General features: G+C 39.9%; 1 long non-coding RNA gene across 2 annotated transcripts; it reads right to left on the minus strand.

Moving 5' to 3' along the window:
• Positions 1-17175: 17175 nt before the first annotated feature.
• Positions 17176-19952, minus strand: LOC142923707 (uncharacterized). 2 transcript variants are annotated; one of them, XR_012940806.1, is made up of 3 exons: positions 19202-19952; positions 18438-18518; positions 17176-17363 (listed from the first exon to the last, which is right to left on the minus strand). It is a non-coding gene; the product is annotated as an uncharacterized LOC142923707 (long non-coding RNA). The 2 variants fall into 2 exon arrangements; XR_012940805.1 differs by having other exon boundaries at positions 17176-17366.
• Positions 19953-24471: the final 4519 nt, after the last annotated feature.

Genomic DNA, 24471 nt, shown 5'->3' on the forward strand with positions numbered 1-24471 from the left:
TGTGTGTAATGATACTATATATATAGTGTGTGTGTGTGTAATGAATATATAATATACTTTGTGTGTGTGTGTGTGTAATGATAGATATATATTTTGTGTGTGTGTGTGTGTAATGATAGATATATATTTTGTGTGTGTGTGTGTGTGTAATGATAGATATATATATTGTGTGTGTGTGTGTGTAATGATAGATATATATATAGTGTGTGTGTGTGTGTAATGATAGATATATATATATATGTGTGTGTGTGTGTAATGATAGATATATATAGTGTGTGTGTGTGAATGATAGATAATATAGTGTGTGTGTGTGTGTAATGATAGATATATATAGTGTGTGTGTGTGTGTAATGATAGATATATATAGTGTGTGTGTGTAATGATAGATATATATAGTGTGTGTGTGTGTAATGATAGATATATATAGTGTGTGTGTGTGTAATGATAGATATATATATAGTGTGTGTGTGTGGAATGATAGATATATATAGTGTTGTGTGTGTGAATGATATAGATATATATATAGTGTGTGTGTGTAATGATATAGATATATATAGTGTGTGTGTGTGTAATGATAGATAGATATATATTGTGTGTGTGTGTGTAATGATATATATATATATAGTGTGTGTGTGTGTGTAATGATATAGATATATATAGTGTGTGTGTGTGTAATGATATAGATATATATAGTGTGTGTGTGTGTGTACATGATATAGATATATATAGTGTGTGTGTGTAATGATATAGATATATATAGTGTGTGTGTGTGTGTAATGATATAGATATATATATAGTGTGTGTGTGTGTGTGTAATGATATAGATATATATATTGTGTGTGTGTGTGATATAGATATATATAGTGTGTGTGTGTGTGTAATGATATAGATATATAGTGTGTGTGTGTGTATGTATAGATATATATAGTGTGTGTGTGTGTAATGATATAGATATATATAGTGTGTGTGTGATGTGTATGATATAGATATATATAGTGTGTGTGTGTGTGTAATGATATAGATATATATAGTGTGTGTGTGTGTGTACATGATATATATATATAGTGTGTGTGTGTGTGTAATGATATATATAGTGTGTGTGTGTGTGTAATGATATATATAGTGTGTGTGTGTGTGTAATGATATATATAGTGTGTGTGTGTAATGATATATATAGTGTGTGTGTGTAATGATATATATAGTGTGTGATATATGTGTGTGTGTGTGTATATATATATAGTGTGTGTGTGTGTGTAATGATATATATAGTGTGTGTGTGTGTGTAATGATATATATAGTGTGTGTGTGTGTGTAATGATATATATAGTGTGTGTGTGTAATGATATATATATAGTGTGTGTGTGTGTGTGTAATGATATATATATAGTGTATGTGTAATGATATATATATAGTGTGTGTGTGTAATGATATATATATAGTGTGTGTGTGTAATGATATATATATAGTGTGTGTGTATGCATATATATAGTGTGTGTGTAATGAATATATATAGTGTGTGTGTGTGTGTAATGATATATATAGTGTGTGTGTGTGTGTGTAATGATATATATTGTGTGTGTGTGTAATTATATATATATGTGTGTGTGTGTAATGATATATATTGTGTGTGTGTAATGATATATATATAGTGTGTGTGTGTAATGAATTATATATATAGTGTGTGTGTGTGTAATGATATATATAGTGTGTGTGTGTAATGATATATATAGTGTGTGTGTGTGTAATGATATATATAGTGTGTGTGTAATGATAGATATATATATAGTGTGTGTGTGTGTGTAATGATAGATATATATATAGTGTGTGTGTGTGTGTAATGAGAGATATATATATAGTGTGTGTGTGTGTGTAATGATAGAGATATATATAGTGTGTGTGTGTGTAATGATAGATATATATATAGTGTGTGTGTGTGTGTAATGATAGATATATATAGTGTGTGTGTGTGTGTAATGATAGATATATAGTGTGTGTGTGTGTGTAATGATAGATATATATAGTGTGTGTGTGTGTGTAATGATAGATATATATAGTGTGTGTGTGTGTGTAATGATAGATATATAGTGTGTGTGTGTGTAATGATAGATATATATAGTGTGTGTGTGTGTAATGATAGATATATAGTGTGTGTGTGTGTGTAATGATAGATATATATTAGTGTGTGTGTAATGATAGATATATAGTGTGTGTGTGTGTGTGTAATGATAGATATATAGTGTGTGTGTGTGTGTAATGATATATATATAGTGTGTGTGTGTGTGTAATGATATATATATTGTGTGTGTGTGTAATGATATATATTCGTGTGTGTGTGTGTAATGATATATATAGTGTGTGTGTGTGTGTAATGATATATATAGTGTGTGTGTGTGTGTAATGCATATATATAGTGTGTGTGTAATGATATATATATATATAGTGTGTGTGTAATGATATATATATAGTGTGTGTGTATAATGATATATATATATTGTGTGTGTGTAATGATATATATATAGTGTGTGTGTATGATATATATATAGTGTGTGTGTGTATAATGATATATATATGTGTGTGTGTAATGATATATATATATAGTGTGTGTGTGTGTGTAATGATATATATATAGTGTGTGTGTGTGTAATGATATATATATAGTGTGTGTGTGTGTGTAATGATATATATAGTGTGTGTGTGTGTGTGTACATGATATATATATATATATAGTGTGTGTGTGTGTGTGTAATGATATATATGTGTGTGTGTGTGTAATGATATATATATATATAGTGTGTGTGTGTAAATGATATATATAGTGTGTGTGTGTAATGATATATATATAGTGTGTGTGTGTGTAATGATATATATATTGTGTGTGTGTGTAATGATATATATTGTGTGTGTGTGTAATGATATATATATAGTGTGTGTGTGTGTAATGATATATATATATATATAGTGTGTGTGTGTGTACATGATATATATATATAGTGTGTGTGTGTAATGTATATAGTGTGTGTGTGTGTAATGATATATATTGTGTGTGTGTGTAATGATATATATATAGTGTGTGTGTGTAATGATATATATATTGTGTGTGTGTGTAATGATAATATATATTGTGTGTGTGTGTAATGATATATATATGTGTGTGTGTGTAATGATATATATATATGTGTGTGTGTGTAATGATATATATATAGTGTGTGTGTGTGTAATGATATATATAGTGTGTGTGTGTAATGATATATATAGTGTGTGTGTGTAATGATATATATAGTGTGTGTGTGTGTAATGATATATATTGTGTGTGTGTGTAATGATATATATATAGTGTGTGTGTGTGTAATGATATATATAGTGTGTGTGTGTAATGATATATAATAGTGTGTGTGTGTAATGATATATATGTGTGTGTGTGTGTAATGATATATATATGTGTGTGTGTGTGTAATGATATATATATTGTGTGTGTGTGTGTAATGATATATATATAGTGTGTGTGTGTAATGATATATATATGTGTGTGTGTGTGTGTAATGATATATATATTGTGTGTGTGTGTGTAATGATATATATAGTGTGTGTGTGTAATGATATATATATATATGTGTGTGTGTGTAATGATATATATATTGTGTGTGTAATGAGATATATATTGTGTGTGTGTGTAATGCATATATATGTGTGTGTGTGTAATGATATATATTGTGTGTGTGTGTAATGATATATATATTGTGTGTGTGTGTAATGATATATATATTGTGTGTGTGTGTACATGATATATATATAGTGTGTGTGTGTAATGATATATATAGTGTGTGTGTGTGTAATGATATATATAGTGTGTGTGTGTAATGATATATATAGTGTGTGTGTGTGTAATGATATTTATAGTGTGTGTGTGTATAATGATATATATAGTGTGTGTAATGATATATATAGTGTGTGTGTGTAATGATATATATATGTGTGTGTGTGTGTAATGATATATATAGTGTGTGTGTGTGTAATGATATATATAGTGTGTGTGTGTGTAATGATATATATAGTGTGTGTGTACATGATATATATAGTGTGTGTGTGTAATGATATATATAGTGTGTGTGTGTGTAATGATATATATAGTGATGTGTGTAATGATATATATAGTGTGTGTGTGTAATGATATATATAGTGTGTGTGTGTGTGTAATGATATATATAGTGTGTGTGTGTGTAATGATATACTATATTTTGTGTGTGTGTGTGTGTAATGACTAGATATATATTTTGTGTGTGTGTTTGTGTAATGATAGATATATATTTTGTGTGTGTGTGTGTAATGATAGATATATATTTTGTGTGTGTGTGTGTGTAATGATAGATATATATATAGTGTGTGTGTGTGTGTAATGATAGATATATATATTGTGTGTGTGTGTGTAATGATAGATATATAGTGTGTGTGTGTGTAATGATAGATATATAGTGTGTGTGTGTGTAATGATAGATATATATAGTGTGTGTGTGTGTGTAATGATAGATATATATATAGTGTGTGTGTGTGTGTAATGATAGATATATATATAGTGTGTGTGTGTGTAATGATAGATATATATAGTGTGTGTGTGTGTGTGTAATGATAGATATATATAGTGTGTGTGTGTGTAATGATAGATATATATAGTGTGTGTGTGTGTGTGTAATGATAGATATATATAGTGTGTGTGTGTGTAATGATAGATATATATAGTGTGTGTGTGTGTGTAATGATAGATATATATAGTGTGTGTGTGTGTGTAATGATAGATATATATAGTGTGTGTGTGTGTAATGATAGATATATATAGTGTGTGTGTGTGTAATGATAGATAGATATATATAGTGTGTGTGTGTGTGTAATGATATAGATATATATAGTGTGTGTGTGTGTGTAATGATATAGATATATATAGTGTGTGTGTGTGTGTAATGATATAGATATATATAGTGTGTGTGTGTAATGATATAGATATATATAGTGTGTGTGTGTAATGATATAGATATATATAGTGTGTGTGTGTGTGTGTAATGATATAGATATATATAGTGTGTGTGTGTGTAATGATATAGATATATAGTGTGTGTGTGTGTGTAATGATATAGATATATATATAGTGTGTGTGTGTGTAATGATATATATATAGTGTGTGTGTGTGTAATGATATAGATATATATAGTGTGTGTGTGTAATGATATATATATAGTGTTTGTGTGTGTGTAAAGATATATATAGTGTGTGTGTGTGTGTAATGATATATATAGTGTGTGTGTGTGTAATGATATATATAGTGTGTGTGTGTGTGTAATATATATAGTGTGTGTGTGTGTGTGTAATATATATAGTGTGTGTGTGTGTGTAATGATATATATAGTGTGTGTGTGTGTGTAATGATATATATATAGTGTGTGTGTGTGTAATGATATATATATATAGTGTGTGTGTGTGTGTAATGATATATATAGTGTGTGTGTAATGATATATATATTGTGTGTGTGTGTGTAATGATATATATATAGTGTGTGTGTGTGTAATGATATATATAGTGTGTGTGTGTGTAATGATATATATATAGTGTGTGTGTGTAATGATATATATATAGTGTGTGTGTGTAATGATATATATATAGTGTGTGTGTGTAATGATATATATAGTGTGTGTGTGTGTAATGATATATATATAGTGTGTGTGTGTGTAATGATATATATATTGTGTGTGTGTGTAATGATATATATATTGTGTGTGTGTGTAATGATATATATAGTGTGTGTGTGTGTAATGATATATATATAGTGTGTGTGTGTGTAATGATATATATATAGTGTGTGTGTGTGTGTAATGATATATATATATAGTGTGTGTGTGTGTGTAATGATATATATATATAGTGTGTGTGTGTGTGTAATGATATATATATATAGTGTGTGTGTGTGTGTAATGATATATATAGTGTGTGTGTGTGTGTAATGATATATATAGTGTGTGTGTAATGATATATATATAGTGTGTGTGTGTGTAATGATATATATAGTGTGTGTGTGTGTAATGATATATATATAGTGTGTGTGTGTGTGTGTAATGATATATATAGTGTGTGTGTGTGTAATGATATATAGTGTGTGTGTGTGTAATGATATATAGTGTGTGTGTGTAATGATATATAGTGTGTGTGTGGAATGATATATAGTGTGTGTGTGTGTGTGGAATGATATATAGTGTGTGTGTGTGGAATGATATATATAGTGTGTGTGGAACGATGGAAATAAAAGTGACGGTGGAAGAAAGGCGATTGTCGTCCGAGTGAATCCAAGGCACTACACACACATACAAGCATTTGTTAAATTAATCGTTTATAAACATGGGAGGTAGGGGGCTGGCTTTCATTTCCCTGCCCGAGTCAAAGGCACAGATGTACAAAAATGACACATTAACCACTGCACCGCTTGCGGAAGCACAAAACGCGATTACAAAGCGTGCGGAAGCGGGCTGGTCATGCATGGCTCTTTAGGACCGACTGTGCCGGACAGTGCGCCCATAAGGGGGCTTTTTGCCAGAACGCTGCACACCTGCACCTGCACCGCCTCGGTCTCTTCTCGAGCTGCATGATGTCTTCCGAGGACGGGGTACCAGTCTCCATCGACACAACCGCACCGTTCAGGTCCTGCGCCGGATCACAACGGGCTAAGGTTGACATCTGTGTTCGGCAGGACCCCCCCCCCACCGCACCTGCCCTCGTGCTTGCCCAAAGTGCATAATTAATTATTAACTCGCTCGCTCACGCCGTAGAAACACCATTGCAGAAAAAACACCCAACAATAACACATTTAAATTCAGGGGAGCGAGGTGGCTGAGAAGTGAGAGCATGGAACCAGAACTGCCGAAATCCTGGATTTGAATCCAAGCAACCACCCAGATTTAAATTGGGTTTTGGAGTGGAATGAGTTGATGGTCTCAGCTCAGTCACCCATTGAACGCACCCAAATAACATTTAATGTAACACTTAATTTGGCTAAATTCCAGCTTTGAGAATAAAAAATCAGTTTCACTGTCATCATACACAAACCAATCTCGCAGAAAAGTGCACGGATTTTGCACATTCTTTTCCATGTTCTTTGTGATCCAAGTGTTATGCCAGGCAATATGCACAGAATATAATTGTTTTGTAGACACTCATCTCTAGTTCATTATTTTGATCCCTTTTCACCTTCAATAATTGCCCTTGATACACACTTAGATTTCCCAGATGTCTCCCTCTAATATTTCTCCAGTTTAAATAAAAGATTGATCCAGTTTAAACAGCGACTTTGATTCAATGATTATTTCCTCTTGTTCAGTGAACTTTTTTCATGGCTTTTGTTTTGCTCATTTATCTTTCGCCCCACTTTGCAGCCTTCTTTGGTATTTCTTCAATAATTTCCTGTATTACTTTACTTTTGGTTGTTATAATGACGATGTCATTAGGGAATCTGAGATGGCTATTTTTTCTACAATTTATCAAATCTAATTTTCAGAAAATGTGTGAGTGGATTTGTGAATAGCCTTGTTTGACTAACCTTCCACTATGAATTTTGTTACTTCCTTCATCAAAATATCAGTGTAGGTTGTTAATATTTTGTACATTGTTTTTATTTCCAAACATTTGTTATATTTAATGTAGGCCTTGATTCGAGAACTTAAATGAGTATCAATTTTCATTGCGTCAAGTACTTCTTTCAGTCTACAAAGGCCAAGCACAATGGTAAATGATATTCATTAATTTTCAATTTAAAATCTAACATATACATAGGTTTTATAATTTTGCTCCAATATCTGGTCCCGCTTCTTTGATGGTGTCTACAGTTATACCATGGTTTGCTGCTTTGCAAGACCATGAGATATAGCCATGGCTTGGAAAGGCCTTAATTCAGCAGTGGATAGATCGTGTCTGTGGATGATTGAACAAGGTAGCAACAATGCTTCGCAGAGACAGAATCATAAAACCAGGAAATCGTAACACATGACCCAGCGGGAAGCACATTCGCCACTCGTTACAGAGGTTCACGGTTCGAATCCGTCGGCCGCCCTCGTTATTACTGCGGTGTGCATCAACCATAAAAATAAGTGCCATCGACTTCAGAGTGGACGTAAAAAGAATCCTTGACATTATTCGCAAGAATGTGTGCCGGCATTCAAAGGGGTCAAATGATTACATTTACCAAAAGATTTCTCACTGGGATTATACGTAGCAATCTTCACTTCCTAGCGGGGAAAAGTTGGTTAGACCCTCCTGAAAACAAGTCATGAGACTCCATGAGGTTTCCTTCGGTAATCAGGCCTAGTAAAAAGCCAAATGAAACTCAATGTATAAATAAATAAACACTTTAACTCTTCCAACAAATTATACCTGAGGATTCGATTTGGCGAGAATTTATATCTTGTACCAGACTTCTTCCCTCTCTTTAAACTTCATTTTCTCTCTGCAAAACCACAAATGTTAAATGTTAACAGTAACAGGAAAATGCACAGTCCTTGCTACTCAGCCTTTACATTTTTTATGTTTTACAAGAGACGCATGATCCTGCTTGGCCTGTCGAGTTTATAGTTTTAGACAATGGTTATTACGAATATGTAGTGATGGTAGCATCACTACTGTGTACACACGCACAAGCGTGACGTCACTAGGTGGGGGAGCGTCATGACCACTCGGGTCTACACACACGCATGACGTCATCCCGGCTGGAGGCGGGAATGACGTCAGGGCCAGTGCTGGCCTCGGGAGGCCACGAGGGTGGTGAGGCCATGGCACTCTGTGACCCCGGCTGGACACGTGACTGGACCCCAGTGGGGGCCGGGGGCCTAGGGGGCACCTTGGAGGGCACGTGGACAGCAGGGGGGCTTCGAGAGGGTTCTCGAAGGGAGGTGTGGCCGGGGCGGGGCCCGGGCACGCCGAGGCCCATATAAGCAGCCGCCTCACGAGGTTCGAGGCTGCCCGTATCAAGAACGAAGATGCATCGTGAAGATGCCAAGAAGAGTCAAGCATCCAGTCAGTGGACCTGGCAGTAGCCCACCTGGCTGGGTCACGCTAGAGTATTTGAGAAGTATGTGTTAGCTAGAGTAGGTCGGTGGTCACCACCTTATGTGCAGTGTTATATTACTTACCGTTCTAATAAATCAGCGTTGCCTCCCAAGGAGTCGTGTGTGCACCTAATTCGAACCCACTACAAATATATAAGGTAGTACTGTATTTAAAGTCACGTGTCAATCCACTGCTGGATGAGGGTCTCCACACTGCGGGCCGTGAGGTTATTGACCATACTTCACCACGCTAGTCAAGGTGGCGTTGCATAGATGAGTGCAAAGAAAGTACAATTGATTTTGCTGCACTGCCCTCTGCTGCCCACAACAGCAGCCTGGAAAGAGCCAACACTAACAAACATAATACTGTAAAAATATTTTAAAATCACCCCATCACAGAGATGAAAAAAAACATGACTACATATCACTGTGACCTGTTATATTTACTGTGAATCATCAAATAATAAATTGTTTAAATCCACGCCTATACAGGCCACCATACTTCAATAGTGATTACCGTTGGTAGGGCTATTTTAATACACACAATGGACAGGAAGGACAAGATCAAAGGGCTCTCATAATCCACATGCAGAGTGTACGTTGCCTCATTAATCCCCACACCCCCCACTTTGCGCAAGAGCGTAGAGTGTGGTTACCACATCTACGCCTCTATAAGGAAACAGGTGGACTTCACAAATTTGGTTGTCGCCTGATGAAGCTGGTTGTAATTACTGGCGAAACATCGTACTCAGATTGTCAATGTTGTGGCTTCGCTCTCCATCACACCGATGTGCTGTACTAGTGACCAATTTACATGTTCTGTTTACGTGACAACCCTTACTAGTTGGCTGTGTCGGGTGGTGGCGGGTTTTAACGACACATTTATATATTTAAGCGAACTAACCCAAAATACCTCTATTATGGATGTAATTTATCTTGCATTTTAATTCCATGAGCAAAGTTGCAAATTAAGCAAATATTGTCGAGACGATCATTGGTTGAACTTTGATCAAGTGAGCTGTTCTAATTGTGCACATTTCCATCAATGTTGCTTATAATATTTGGTTATCTGTAATATTTGGTTAGAGGTTATATAAGAGATGGCCTGCCCGCATGTTTGGTGGACAATGGGTGCATGCGGAGATGGTGTGGATTTCGTCTTCATCGGCGGCAGCCCCTTGGGGTTCGAGGATGACACCCATCAGATCTTGAGGTGGCTGAGGAGTCCAATTCACGATCTGCAGATCTTTGAGCTTTGGGGTCACGTGGTCCAAGATAGAAGTGGGAGCCACAATGCTGGGTTAGCTTCCTTTTCTGTTGTTATTTGGCAGCGATTCGGCATCAAGACGTTGGGTCTCAGTGGGCCGTCGCCTGGTGGATGCAGCAGCGCCACCCAAGGTGGGCGGCAGCCTACTCCGTCGAATCTCGAAGCCTGATGTTTCTGTACTTCAGGGAGGACTTGAGGGTGTCCTTGAACTGCTTACTTTGTCCTCCCCTCGTCCGCTGCCCATTAGAGAGCTGGGAGAAAAGGATCTGGTGGGGAAGGCAGTTCTCAGGTACGCGGAAGCAGTGGCCAGTCCATCAGAGTTGTTTTTTTAGAAGTATTGCTTCAATGCTGGTGGTGTCAGCATGGAGGACACTTGCACTTGATCCCCTGGATTTGATGGAGGCAGTGCTGTTGGAAACGCTCAAGCGCAATGACATGGCACCAATACATAGACAACATACCGGCAAGACTTAAAATCCTAGCATACCATCTTTAAAACTATCACATCTACACAAACACAGAGTCTACACAACATGTAGCTTCAGATAATTTCGGTGCAACAAAAAACAGATGGTTACTCATGACAGCCACATGGTAGACTATGTTGGGACAAACAAAACCTTTCCGTTAACGCTCATCAGAATATTTATTTATACAGCAGGAATCCGATGAGCTATAAACCTCTTTTTCACAGATGTCCACTCGGGGCAGGTGAGAATAATACAACACATAACACAAAAACTTGACAGTGAAAAGTATAGCAAATATATACAAATAATACTAAACTATGTTTTATCCTACCAGGTAAAGCATACTGAGCTATGAGCCTCTCATTCAGAAGCAACCTGGCAACAAATGATAGCTTAATAAACTGGTTTATCTTATAGAAATTTATTACAGCAAAATAATCAATAATCTAAACAAATGTTTGTGAAAGTTATCCCATCATATCAGATGTTTATTAATGTCCTTCCTTTTGAGAAACCTAGACCATTATCGCTCACTAGGTGGGTTAGGATTGAAAACTAGCTACAGGCAGTCCCCGGATTATAGGGATGAAACTACAGTAATTAAAGAAAACGGTACGGGAGGCACAACTATTTCCGGCTATGGGATTTTATCTAGATTTGGGGGAAATTGTTGAGTTTCCGACATACGGAAAATTCAGGTTGCGGATCTTCCTCGGGAACCTAACGCTTCCGTAACCCGGGGATTGCCTGTAAGGAGGGAGCATCTGATATCAGTCTAAATCTCTAAGTCTCCAATGTGTCTGCTAAGGTGCGCGTGTGTGTGGGGAGCGGTAGTGTAGCGGTTAGCGCGCTGCGCTATGAACCTGGCGACCCGGGTTCGATTCCCGCTCACGGCCAACACCAGTGACGATTATCTGAACCGGTCCCAGGCCTCCCCTAGGTCGACTCAGCCTCAAATGAGTACCTGGTGCGGTGTGTAAACATTGCCACTAGGGAGACAAAGGCGGTCGGGCGTGGTGCTGGCCACCCACCCCCTCGTGTACCGTTCCGGCCTTCATAGGTGCTCGCTAACAGCACTTGCCCCTACAGTCTGTTAAGGCTATATGGGGGATCTTTGTCTTTGTGTGTGTGTATGCAGTGTGTCTCCGGCTCGTCTTCTTTCTTCCTTGAGTGTCCTTTGTGTAGTCCGAGCACTTCGGAGCTCTCTTTGTGTTCTTGATGCCACCCAGTTTGAAGACTGAGAGTCCTCGATGTCCACTGGGATGGCATTCTACTCTGGTGACCTACACATAGCACACATCATCACCATCACAATTATTCCACTGGCCAACAGGACACCACAGAAAACTGCCTGTCATTGAAACTACCTAGAGAAATGAATTGCACCGAAAATGGCTGATAACTCACGTGGTAACCACCTTCAAAATATAATTGTGGGCCGAGTAAGAATGCGTACAACACTGTCAGACAACACTGTTTGACTTAGGGTAAATTCTCCAGTTTGAGGTTTTATGGTTTGTGAAAATACATCATGAGTACAACTTACCGCATATAGAAGAGGATGTAGGCCTGGTCTTGAAACACTTCTGACTTTGCGACTGGCTCCACGTCAGCATCGTCCATTCTGAACCAGCTGCCATTGCTGACCTGAAGGAAAAAATACATGTACACTTAATTACGATCATTACCCAATTGCACCTGACTCATTTCAAAGCCACCCATAGTGAGAGAGCATGAAAGTGGAATATTATATGGAAGTTAACACGTGTACTCATATGCTTCGTGTGTGTGTATGTATTATCATAGAGGGAAACAGTAGCGTAGCGGTTAGCACATTGCACTACGAACCCGGCAACCAGAGGTCAATTCCCGCTTACGACGTAACACCAGTGACGATTATCTCAACTGGTCGTGGGCCTCGTTCCCTCGGTCCACTCAGCCTCAAATGAACACATGGTGCAATATGTAAAAATTACCACTCAGGGGACAAAGGCGGCCGGGTGTAGTGCTGGCCACCCACCCCCGCGTGTGTCATTCTGGCTTTGACAGGTGCTCATGAACAGCACTTGCCCCAACAGTCGGGTAAGGCTATATGGGGGATATTTGTTTTTTTGTTTATCATGCAGAACATCACCTTGTTGTACGAGTAGTAGTGGCCGCTATTGGTGGTGGTCCCGTGGTGCACAATCACCGAGTAGAGTGAATAAAGTTGCGACTCTTGCACAACCTGACTGGACATGAACGGCCGTATGTCGAGTTTTTCAGGGAAGAGGAACTCCTACAAGGGATGAGGGAGGAGACAGTGATGGGCCAAGCATTAAAAGAGAGGAAAATAGGGAGCTGGCTAAGCAGGGGCAGAAGAAGGGAGCAAATTAACGTATTGGCGGTACACTGGTGCACCGTATATATAAAAAACTAAAATCACATTTTTCACGATGATATATTTTCCAGCGATTCCCAACCCATTTCAGGAAATTTTGTGGGGCTGCGTCAAAATAATTTATCGTGATCTCAAAGCAGTCGGAAGATGAGTGTCGGTTCACATTTTGATGTTCTACTGTTTTATGAGGACCGGTGTGTCATGCTGCACCGGTGTACCGCCAATACGTCCAAATGACAAAAAACGTTGAATACAAAATATATCTGAATATCAGTTTGCATTCTGTGCAGGAAGTAAAATTCACCCTGTCGATTTTGTGCCCAAACTCATCGTATCGCTTAATGGTGACGATAAGCACATTGGGCACCACGTGCAGGCTCACTCTCTTTGTTGATTTCCCCACGCGTGAGCACCTGTTCGCCAGACAATAGCAACGTTAGTTTACGGACGAGGTGCGTGTTTGATCACACACTGTATAAATGGGGATATACACGAACGTTTAAAGGTGCACGATGGAAGATTGCATACTCACATTCCACATCTGTATTCTGAAAGATTCTCGGTCTTTGTGAATTCATACAAAGCCTTCACCAGATCCAGGGATTTCTGTCAAAAGCCAAGAAAGCACAATCATGGAAAATTATTACTTTGAATAGAAATTCAGAAAATAATGAGCTAAGTGGCTCTCTGCAGTCAACTGGTTGTGGTACATAAATATAATGAATGACAAAAAAAATCGACATCAGGCTGCAGCCTTCCCAATTCTTACGTTGATATTAAGAGAGATGTCAAGGCAAGAGTCCAACGTGTCTGAGATGCTGAAGCACTGCGTGCACTCAACTGTGAAAACACATAATATGAAAACATACAATATTACTGCTGCACATTGCATAATCATAATCAAAAGTATTCACACGTTAACTGCCTAATATCATGAAAATGTTCAAATACCACCAACCCAGATGCGACTATAATTGTTATTTAAAAACATATTTGGTGAAAGCTGCAATGGCTACTAAATACATTTATTGTTGATACTGTGTTGGCAGTGGTGCCCTAACATAAATCACAGGTACTCAACACATTCGTCAATAGCACTGCCTTACAAGGAAAAATATGCAATTGGTGACATTTTCAGGAGTGATCTTTATTCATAGCACAGAAGCCAGAAACATAGGGTGGGCTACGAGTTGGATACTGCACTGTACACCACGTGGCCTGATGAGAAATTACATTTGGCGTACAGAAACCTTTGATAAACTCTTGCGTAATAAGCATGTGAAATCTATTTCCGTATTCGGCATCTTTTCTCACTTGTGTAGTCAATGATGATCGGGATGGTCTGCTAATAATACAACTTTCTATTAACGATGAAATACCGGCAACTACAAAACACCGCTCACTGCCACGCGCACGATGGCTCCGCCCTCTGTCCAAAATAGCTCTGCCCCTTTTTACCCTGAGGACCTCGTCTAAATTGTCACATGAATTATGACATAAACTAATTTGTATTCAATGTTAAAGTTTAAAATGTTGCTGGCAGATTGCATGTTGGGTAGCCTCGTCGCAGCGTGGTCAAAGAAATGAGTATTAGCACAATCCAGTTAATGATGTTCGTATATTGCATTATATTTGTATTATTTTATTGTTTCCCTTCTACGTGGTGACTTCACCGAAAGAACCAAGAATATGAATCCCTGCAGTCACGAAAGCTTTAAATCAAAAGATGTTCGTATAGTTGATGCAACCCCTTTTTAACCTAGAGAACTCCACAGGAATGGGAGTAGAGTGAATGATATAACTTGTAAACAATGAAAGAGAAACGGGAAAGGGAATGCATATTTTGTGCATGTGTGCTTATGTCCTTGTGTACGTGTTTTTTTTACATCTACAGAGAATATAAGGTTGCATTCGAGAGCTTGCATAGCCCAGTATGGATTGTGAAATTGGGTGAAATCACTACTTAAAGGGTGGATGTTTCCAAAAGGAGCACAGGTACCTACCTCTCGATTTCAGGTACCCCCTGAAGATCTGGTGGATCAATGTTGGGGTCTCCATGTCAATATTCAGCCTGGAAAAACACGCAATGAAACACACAGACAGCAACTCCAGAGGCAATGTCTTTACGAGATGAACACTCGGGAGAGTTACATGTTTTTCCCTCCTAGTATTAACTCGCTGAAGTGGCAATGTCTTAACTACCTCGCCAGCTATACAGGTCATGGGTTTGATCCCAATGCTGACGCCTGTAAATTTGCAGTTTGCATTTACTCCCTGTGGTTGCGTGTATTTTTTTTTTATACGAGCCCACCCATTTTTCACTCCATATTTAGAAACATGCATTTAGTGTTTGTTAAATAATAATTAAAATAAAGTGAATACAAATATGAATAATAAAATATACAATTAAAAAACACAAAAAATCCCACTAATGTAGACTGGTTCTTAATCGGAGTGAGCGTACTGGCAGTCTATAATGTAGACTGTAGCCTAGTTCTTAACCTCGGTGAGCGTACTGGCTGTCTATAATGTAGACTGTAGCCTGGTTTTTAAGCTTGGTGAGCGTATTGGCAGTCTATAATGTAGACTGTAGCCTGGTTATCCTGAGAACAAATATTTTTTTCTGAACAATCCAGGCATCCATGTGCTGGTATTGTGCAACTATTTATGGAGTTTGCTGGGGCATGCAGTACTTACTGGCTTTGGTTGAAGAGGCAGGATTGGTGCAGCGTATCTATCACGTAACTCAGAAAGACATGCGCATCTTCCTGCCTGCCAAAACACAGGTCCTCGCCGATGTCTGTGTGGAAATGGACAGAGGTCACAGATGATGTGGTCACACAGTTGTGGCACAGTATATAGCTTATGAAGTCCCTCATCAACTAAATCGGAAGATTTGTGGGTTAATCACAGAACTGGGTGTGGCTGGCAGTGTTTAGAACGAGCATCAAGAGAGTAATGCAGGACCGGAAGAACATCCGATGCATTGGAGTTGTAAAATCAGTGCTGACCAAAACGAGTAATTTTCTGTTCGATATTGTATACAAAAACTGATTCAAACTGCCCTTTCAGGAGATCTTGAGATGACCGATGTTTCAACGTCAAAGACACTTGGGAATTGTGCTGGAACTTACTTTTGAAATTGAGAACTATGTCGATGGGATCGATGGCCATGCCCCGATTCATGAAGGTGTTGAAGACGTGTTTCTCCAACAGACACATCATGCAAAACTCAGTCTGTTTGCCTGTGAAGAGGGGCAGGGGTGACACACAGTGAAAATACAAACCAATCGCACAAATTGCCCAGCCGCGCACAGCCAGGTAATCTACACAACACTCGATTGTAGCTCGTATCGAATGCAAAATATCTTGGGAGAACTCACAGGTCCATGAGTGATCGCTGTAAAGCAAAAAGTTTGCCAGCGGCGCCGTGTACGTGAGGCCCTGCAGGCTGGCATTCACGAAACACGTATTCCCGAGGTTGTTGAGCCCAGCACCCTCATGTAGATCCTCCTGCCACTTGAGAACTAAGTTGTCTGTCGCAGGTGTTGTGAATACTAAAGATGGAATGCTGTCCTCATCTGCACACATGACATGATGGAAACACATCATTAACGTTCACAGCACTTTTATTATAACTCACAGCACTACTGAAGGGAATGGTTTACAAATTGGGTGTCTTAGCCTGTACCCGTGCTGGCATTTTTTTTGTGGTGCTGTTAGGTAGACACAATCCTCTTCACCAGCTGGCGAGATGCAAATGTATTAAATGTTTTTGAAGTGTTCAGCACTAGTAATCAGAATTGCCTGAAGAGCATCTTCAGCCTGTAAGTTTTACATCGACAGCAATGGCTAGACAACCACAGCAGCGTGACGAGATAAAGTGTACGTATGTGTGCACGTTGAACTTCTTTCACACCGTGCGTCGCCATCCATACTAATCGGAGGGACGGGGTCACGCCAGCAAACACTTACCTCCCGCATTAGGTTTGTGCAGCCCAGTCGTGCTGGACTCGGTCACAAAAGACACGGCGGATGGAACGGTGCTGTGTTGGATCTCCAGCCCCTTGTCATCTGCTGCTGACACCGCCGGGGGTGATGTGGATGCCTCATCCTTGACGACGATGCTGGAGATGGTGTCCGCTTCTGCCTGTTGAATACTCTTGGCCTCCTGCTACGGCAGCAGTAAAAGCAGCCTTAAGTCACGGACACGCATCGCCACTACACTGCAGCATTGCTCAAACTGCTAAGTGCGGATTCTTATTTCAAACAACATGGCAAGCCAATCTAATAATGGAGACTCTGCTTTTAGATACCAGGATCTATCTTTGTTTCCAAAGAAGTTGGACAAAAACATACTCTATGTCTAAATTCTCCTTAGTGATATTCTGAAGACGTTACATTAAAAAGATGCATGTGATATCACTTGAGCGCAAATACAGACCCATATGGACACACATTCCCATACGGGTATACATCCCTTCATACGCCCTCCCCATTCTTGCAGTGCGTGAAATTGGAAATCATGCATATTTTAAATACTCAAATGGCTTAATGTGCTATTCATGCAACGGTTAGCAATCTGGTGTTATCGTACGGAATTTGGTGCCACAATTTCCTGGCATGTCAGTAGAAATACATCCTTCCCACCTTTATTCACCCTGCAGTATAAATAGGGACACCACAGGTAGTCGATGGACAAGCCATGTGTGTTGTGGGGTCAGGTGTGGGTGCTCCCACATTTTCCAAGATGTTTGGTGGGTGTAGAAGGTGAGTTTCCTCTCGTGCAAACCCAACCGCGAGCAATCGTATGATCAAACAATTTCAAGGCTGCACCTTTACGTGTGGACTGGTCTTCTTTGCAAGTTTTGCAACGTAAACTTTAATTTTTTACCTTAATTTTATCAATACTGATCTATACTACAGGTTTTCTTCTTTTTAGATCGTGTAAATATATAAATGTTTCGTTAAACCGGCCACAATCCGACACAGCCAATTTGTAAGGTTTACCACTTAAACAGATCGTGCCAATTCGTTACGAGTACAGCACACCGGTGTGTTGGAGAGCCAAGCCACAACATTTACAATCCGAGTACGACGTTTCGCCAGTAATCTAACCCAAAAGAAAGGACAAAACGGTATTATGGATGATTTTGGTCACGAAAGCATACGTGATAATTGAATTTTGCCTAATCACCTACTGTGATTTATCCTCCCTCTTTGCTGCTCCTACAGCCTCCCTTACCTTAGTCAGATGATCTGCATTGCTTTCATCAGATGATGTCTCCTCCTCGTCCTTCCCCGCACCTCCGAGCAGCACGTTTGCCTAGGTACGGTGCGAAAGAAGTTCAACATGCATCACGAGTTTAAACTGGTGTTGCAGCTTTCAAAAGACTCGAAAGAGGGCTGCCTTTTTTATCCTCACTTTCTGACTCAAACTGTTGTTGAAGCTTTCAACAACGTGAGCCTGCTTTATGTCGGCTTTAGCGTCACACTGTGGGAAGATTATATGACTTGGCTCAACGTAGTTTTTTTGGTAGTTAGTACGATTCTAGATTTAAAGCTTTCGTGACTGCTAGGATCCATACTCTTTGGTTCTATTGGGTAAAGTCACGTAGGTGAAAATAAAATAACAAAAATTCACGACGTTTCGGCCACAACACAAGCGGCCTTCACCTGATGAACACAAGCGGCCTTCACCTGATGAAGGCCGCTTGTGTTGTGGCCGAAACGTCGTGATTTTTTGTTATTTTATTTTCACCTACGTGACTTTACCCAATAGAACCAAAGAGTATAGTTAGTACGAGTTTATAATTAATGTAGTGCTTCAGGCTTACCCTGTCCATATATAGGTAAACCAAATCAACGTCTGAACTGATATTTTTCGTTCTCCAAATAACAAAGACATTGTTATTGAATGTTTCTAGTTATTAGCAGACTCTGTTAGATGTACCCAGTCACCCGCTGTGATTTATCCTCCCTCTTTGCTGCTCCTACAGCCTCCCTTACCTTAGTCAGATGATCTGCATTGCTTTCTTCAGATGATGATGTCTCCTCACCGTCCTTCCCCGCACCTCCGAGCAACACATTTGCCTAGGTACGGTGCAAAAGAAGTTCAACATGCATCACGACTTTAAACTGGTGTTGCAGCTTTCAAAAGACTCGAAAGGGGGCTGCCGTTTTTTTCCTCACTTTCTGACTCAAACTGTTGAAGCTTTCAACAACGTGAGCCTGAAATTTTGATTTAAAGCTATCGTGACTGCAGTAACGATAAACTGCCAAATCGTTGCGCGTGGCGCCAACGGGTTTTTAAATAAATAAATAAATGGATAAAATTCACCGTTTTTAAATAAATTCATGCAAACCAACACACCTGAAGACGACCGTTTGTGTTATGGTCGAAACGTCGTGATAATTTTTATTGCTTTATATATTTTTATTATTATTTTGTTGTTTCCCTTCAACGTGACTTTACCGAAAGAACTAAGACCGTGAGCCTGCTTTATGTCGGCTTTAGCGTCATACTCTGTGGGAAGATTATCACTTGGCTCAGCGTAGTTTTTAGGTAGTTAGTACGACTTTTAAATTAATGTAGTGCTTCAGGCGTACCCTGTCCATATATATAGGTAAACCAAATGAACCTCTGAATTGATATTTTTCGTTCTCCAAATAACAAAGAAATTGTTATTGAATGTTTCTAGTTATTAGCAGACTCTGTTAGATGTACCCAGTCACCCGCTGTGATTTATCCTCCCTCTTTGTTGCTCCTACAGCCTCCCTTACCTTAGTCAGATGATCTGCATTGCTTTCATCAGATGATGATGTCTCCTCACCGTCCTTCCCCGCATCTCCGATCAGCACGTTTGCCTAGGTACGGTGCGAAAGATGTTCAACATGCATCACGACTTTAAACTGGTGTTGCAGCTTTCAAAAGACTCGAAAGAGGACTGCATCTTTTTTAATCTGATTCAACGAATCTGACTTCTGTCCATCAGATGATGATGATGTCTCCTCACTTTCAGTCTCAAACTGTTGTTGAGGCTTTCAACAACGTGAGCCTGCTTTATGTCGGCTTTAGCGTCACACTCTGTTGTAGTGCTTCAGGCGTACCCTGTCCATATATAGGTAAACCAAATGAACCTCTTAACTGCAATGTTTCGTTCTCCAAATAAAAACGAATTATTGAATGTTTCTAGTTATTAGCACAGACTCTGTTAGATGTGCCCAGTCACCCGCTGTGAGTCATCTCCCTCTCTGCAGCAGATCTTACTGCCCTTACCTTAGTCAGATCATTTTCCTTGTGTCCAACGATTGATGCCTCCTGACTCGTTGACGTTAAACTGGTGTTGCAGCTCTGAAAAACGCTCTCACTGGAACGGCTGCTCACCAGACTCGAAAGAGGGCTGCCCTTGCGAACCGTAGCAGGACTGCCCAGCGAGGTCCCAGCATAGGTGTCCTCATCATCAGAACTGCTTCGGCAACAGCAGCATAGCTTTTTGAAAAACGTTCTGAATAATTTCTTTACACCTTTCTTCATGGTGGCCATGCCACCAATGTGCCAGAGCACCGAAACTTTCCAAAATTTTTTATCACGAGAACGCCAGAGGGCAAGTGAAGACACCTCTGCTTCCCAAGAAATCCGAAGAGCCTGTAGGATGTGACGTCACACGCCGGACTGCAGTGACGTTACAATACGACACCTTATGAGGAGTGTCACTTGACGTCACGCGCCGGACTGCAGTGACGTTTCAATAAGACACCTTATGACAAGTGTCACATGACGTCACAGACTCCCGACTACACCGACGCCACACAACTGCATTTTTAATCTTAGTTCTTTCGGTAAAGTCACGTAGAAGGGAAACAATAAAATAATAAAAACATAAAACAATACAATTCTCACGACGTTTCCACTGCAACACAAGCAATCATCATCAGGTGTGAAAACCACAACAAGAAAATTTGATGATGATTGCTTGTGTTGCAGTGGAAACGTCGTGAGAATTTTATTGTTTTATATATATTTATTATTTTATTAATTTATTGTTTCCCTTCTACGTGACTTTACCGAAAGAACCAAGAATATTAATCCCTGCAGCCACGAAAGCTTTAAATCAAAATTTAACTGCATTTTCTTGTTGTGCTTTTCACACCTAATGTTGATTACTTGTGTTGCAGTCGAAACGTCGTGAGAATTTTATTGCTATATATTTTTATTATTTTATTGTTTCCCTTCTACGTGACTTTACCGAAAGAACCAAGAATATGAATCCCTGCATAGTCACGAAAGCTTTCAATCAAAATTTAACTGCATTTGTTGCTCAAATAGCTTTCCTTGGTGCTAATTAACAGAGCTATTGCTTGCCTGCATTAGAAGCGTAACATCACACACAGCCCACTGTATGCGTTAGGTTTCACTTAGCATTAAACACCAGAATCCACTCTAGCAAGAATTCCATCCTGGCATGGAGGACACCTTGCGTTACATTACAGGTTTCCCAAAATTCCACTTTTATTAATTTACTCCCAATTCAAATTGTTCTGCACTTGTGACATGCTAAGCAACTAACGCTGTCTGATTGGCAACACACCTGCTCAAGCTCTGGGATAACAGGTGTGTGTTGGGCATCAGTGCTTGTCAACTTTGCTCTAATTAGTGTATTTTCTAATATTCAATAACGTATTTAATTACTCATTGAGGTTTAATGAGCTCACCTGTCTCGATTTTTGTCCAATTGTTGCAGATACGAGTCACAACACTTGATTCATGTGCAGTGATATCAATGTGAATTAAAGTGCTCTGTTACCAATAAAGTACAATTTTGACTGGAGAAGATCAATGGGTGGGGTTTGGGAATCTGAGACGGTACAATCACGAATGTTAATCAAATCTACATATATGAGGGCTTAGCCTGCTTCACGTCGGCTTCAGTCGCACAATGTAATTTTTTCAAGTATTCAGCACGGGGTTTAAATTAATGCAGCGCTTCAGGTTGACCCTGCTGAAATGTAGCTGTTGTATATGTGGGTGTGTGAAAATTGATGACAAATAATTAAAATTAAATGAAATTCGAAATTTGCATAATTAATCCAAAATTATGTTAATTCGTGTAATTATGCGTATAACTATGCTAATTAGAGAGGTGATCGTATTAATTTATACGAGTGGTTGTGTTAATGATAGCCTTCATGATAATCAGGTCCCCGCCTCGTTGACGAGGTGGGGTTATCAATCAGGATAACGCAATCAATCGTGTGCAGTTACCCTAGTGTCAATTCGGCCTCGTTGTCTAACTTCGTATTATTGATCAGCATAATACAATGATTCTCGCTTTAACACTCCCCGAGTGTTCATATTTTAGGTCCCATGTTCACATCGTTCGCTTTAGTTTAATGAGTGTGGATTGGTGTGTTTATAGTTTAGGTTCCCGAGTTCATATCTCGTCGCAGGATACAGATCTTATGCAAAAACTTCAGGAAAGAATCACACGACCACTTCTGTATTAATCAATTTATTTTCTAATTAAACCTTAACTATAATATGTATGTGACTCTCAATCTCGGAACTTCAACACGGTATCCACACGGTATCAAGACAGTATCATCAACGACTGTACGATTTCACTTTGATAACACATGGACCCCGCATAAAGCGATTGCTGTTAGTGAGAGAGTCAGAACATGCAAATGCTATGCTACACAAAAGCTTATACATTATAATATGAACGATCATTATGCTTGAAATGGTCAGCACATTATCACAGGCGATTGATTAACATGCAACGGTATTCATATAAAAAGACAATCAAACAGTTATTATTTCCAAAGGCATAAATGTAACAACAGATCCACCGGACAGAATATAAGATTACCGAAATGGCTTAGTGTGAGGGTATGCGGCGGAACGTGTTATCTCACGGGAGATTAATTAATTAATTCGTGAATAAGATTGTATGATCAGAAAATCGGTTTAGCACGATTCCTCCCCGGGAGCGTAGCTCCGTGGCGAAGGTGCCAAGGCTAATTCGTATTGATGGATCGGTTGGTAACTTATGCGATTAGAAGTACAGTCCAAAACAAAATATTGAAGAGGGAAATTATGAATATACTTATAAATGACGGACTGTTATCACACGAACGATGCTTCCACAGCCAGATGGTTCACGGACTTGAGTGTTCGCTTCTGGTTAAGGACCTGTGTATGTTTGAGTGATATGAATTGTTTTGAATAGTCAGTGTTTGGAATTAATTCTTTGCGTTGCCATACGCTGAAGTTGGCATCGCTTGTAGGAGAAGTAGCCTCGCTCCCTTTAGAGCGGTGAGGTGTGTAGGAGTGCATCATACGAATCGCCGCCCTCCTCCACGCAGCAGCCAGCCTCTGTCCACGGGGGAGAGTTGCTTGATCGCTCTCAGTTCCGCTCAGTGGACACCTCTCCACTGCTGGATGAGCTGCGCGATCACGCTCGTGCTGGTTTGCTGAAGCAGTTTCTCTCCGCTGTTGGATGAGCTGCATCGGCACGCTCCCTCTCTCTGGGTGGAGAACTCGAACGTGCTCGTTGCTGGTTTGCTGAAAGCAGGTTTTTCTCCACTGCTGGATGACTCAAGTCGCACGTGCTCTTGCTCTGGTTTGCAGAAGCTCTTGCTTGGTGCGTCGGTCGCTCTGCAGCTGGACTCAATGTAGAATCAGCAATACTCTGTCTTTCAGCTCTTGGAAATCACACTAGGTGACGCCTCACTACCCTGCGAGTCTTGCCAACGTCAGTGGGTAGCGACGGGGCCACTTTGGCTTCTGCTCGCCGCCCCCTGCTCTGCAGCTCGCCGGCTGGCGACCTGTTGCTCTCGTTCCCGATTGGAACTGCTCCTGAGCCGACCCACTGGTCGAACTCCCCGCGTTCCGACCTCCTCCGAGTCGAACTCCCCGAGTTCCGACCCCCCTGGTCGAACTCTTCCGAGTTGCTCCTCCGAGTCGAACTGTCTCCCGAGAGTCGACCCCCCCCCCCCCCCCGGTCGAACTCTGGTGAGTTGCTCCTCCGAGTCGAACTGTCTCCCGAGAGTCGACCCACTGGTCGAACTCTGGTGAGCCGACCCCCCCCCCGGGTCGAACTGAGGTTTCAATGCTCAGGATTCTCTTTTTATGCCCAAAAATCCCTTCACTCGGATCCTGCCCACAAGGCGGGGTTTCTTTCGATTTTTGCTGTGTCAGGATTTGTCCATATGTATCTGTGTCCGTGTGTGTGTCTGTACGTGTGTCAGTGTGTGTCCTTGTGCATCACCCACGG

This window comes from Petromyzon marinus, unplaced genomic scaffold, assembly GCF_048934315.1.
Source record: "Petromyzon marinus isolate PM22_M1 ecotype Great Lakes invasive population unplaced genomic scaffold, UKy_Petmar_22M1.pri1.0 PM_Scaffold_594, whole genome shotgun sequence".
Lineage (NCBI taxonomy): Eukaryota > Metazoa > Chordata > Hyperoartia > Petromyzontiformes > Petromyzontidae > Petromyzon > Petromyzon marinus.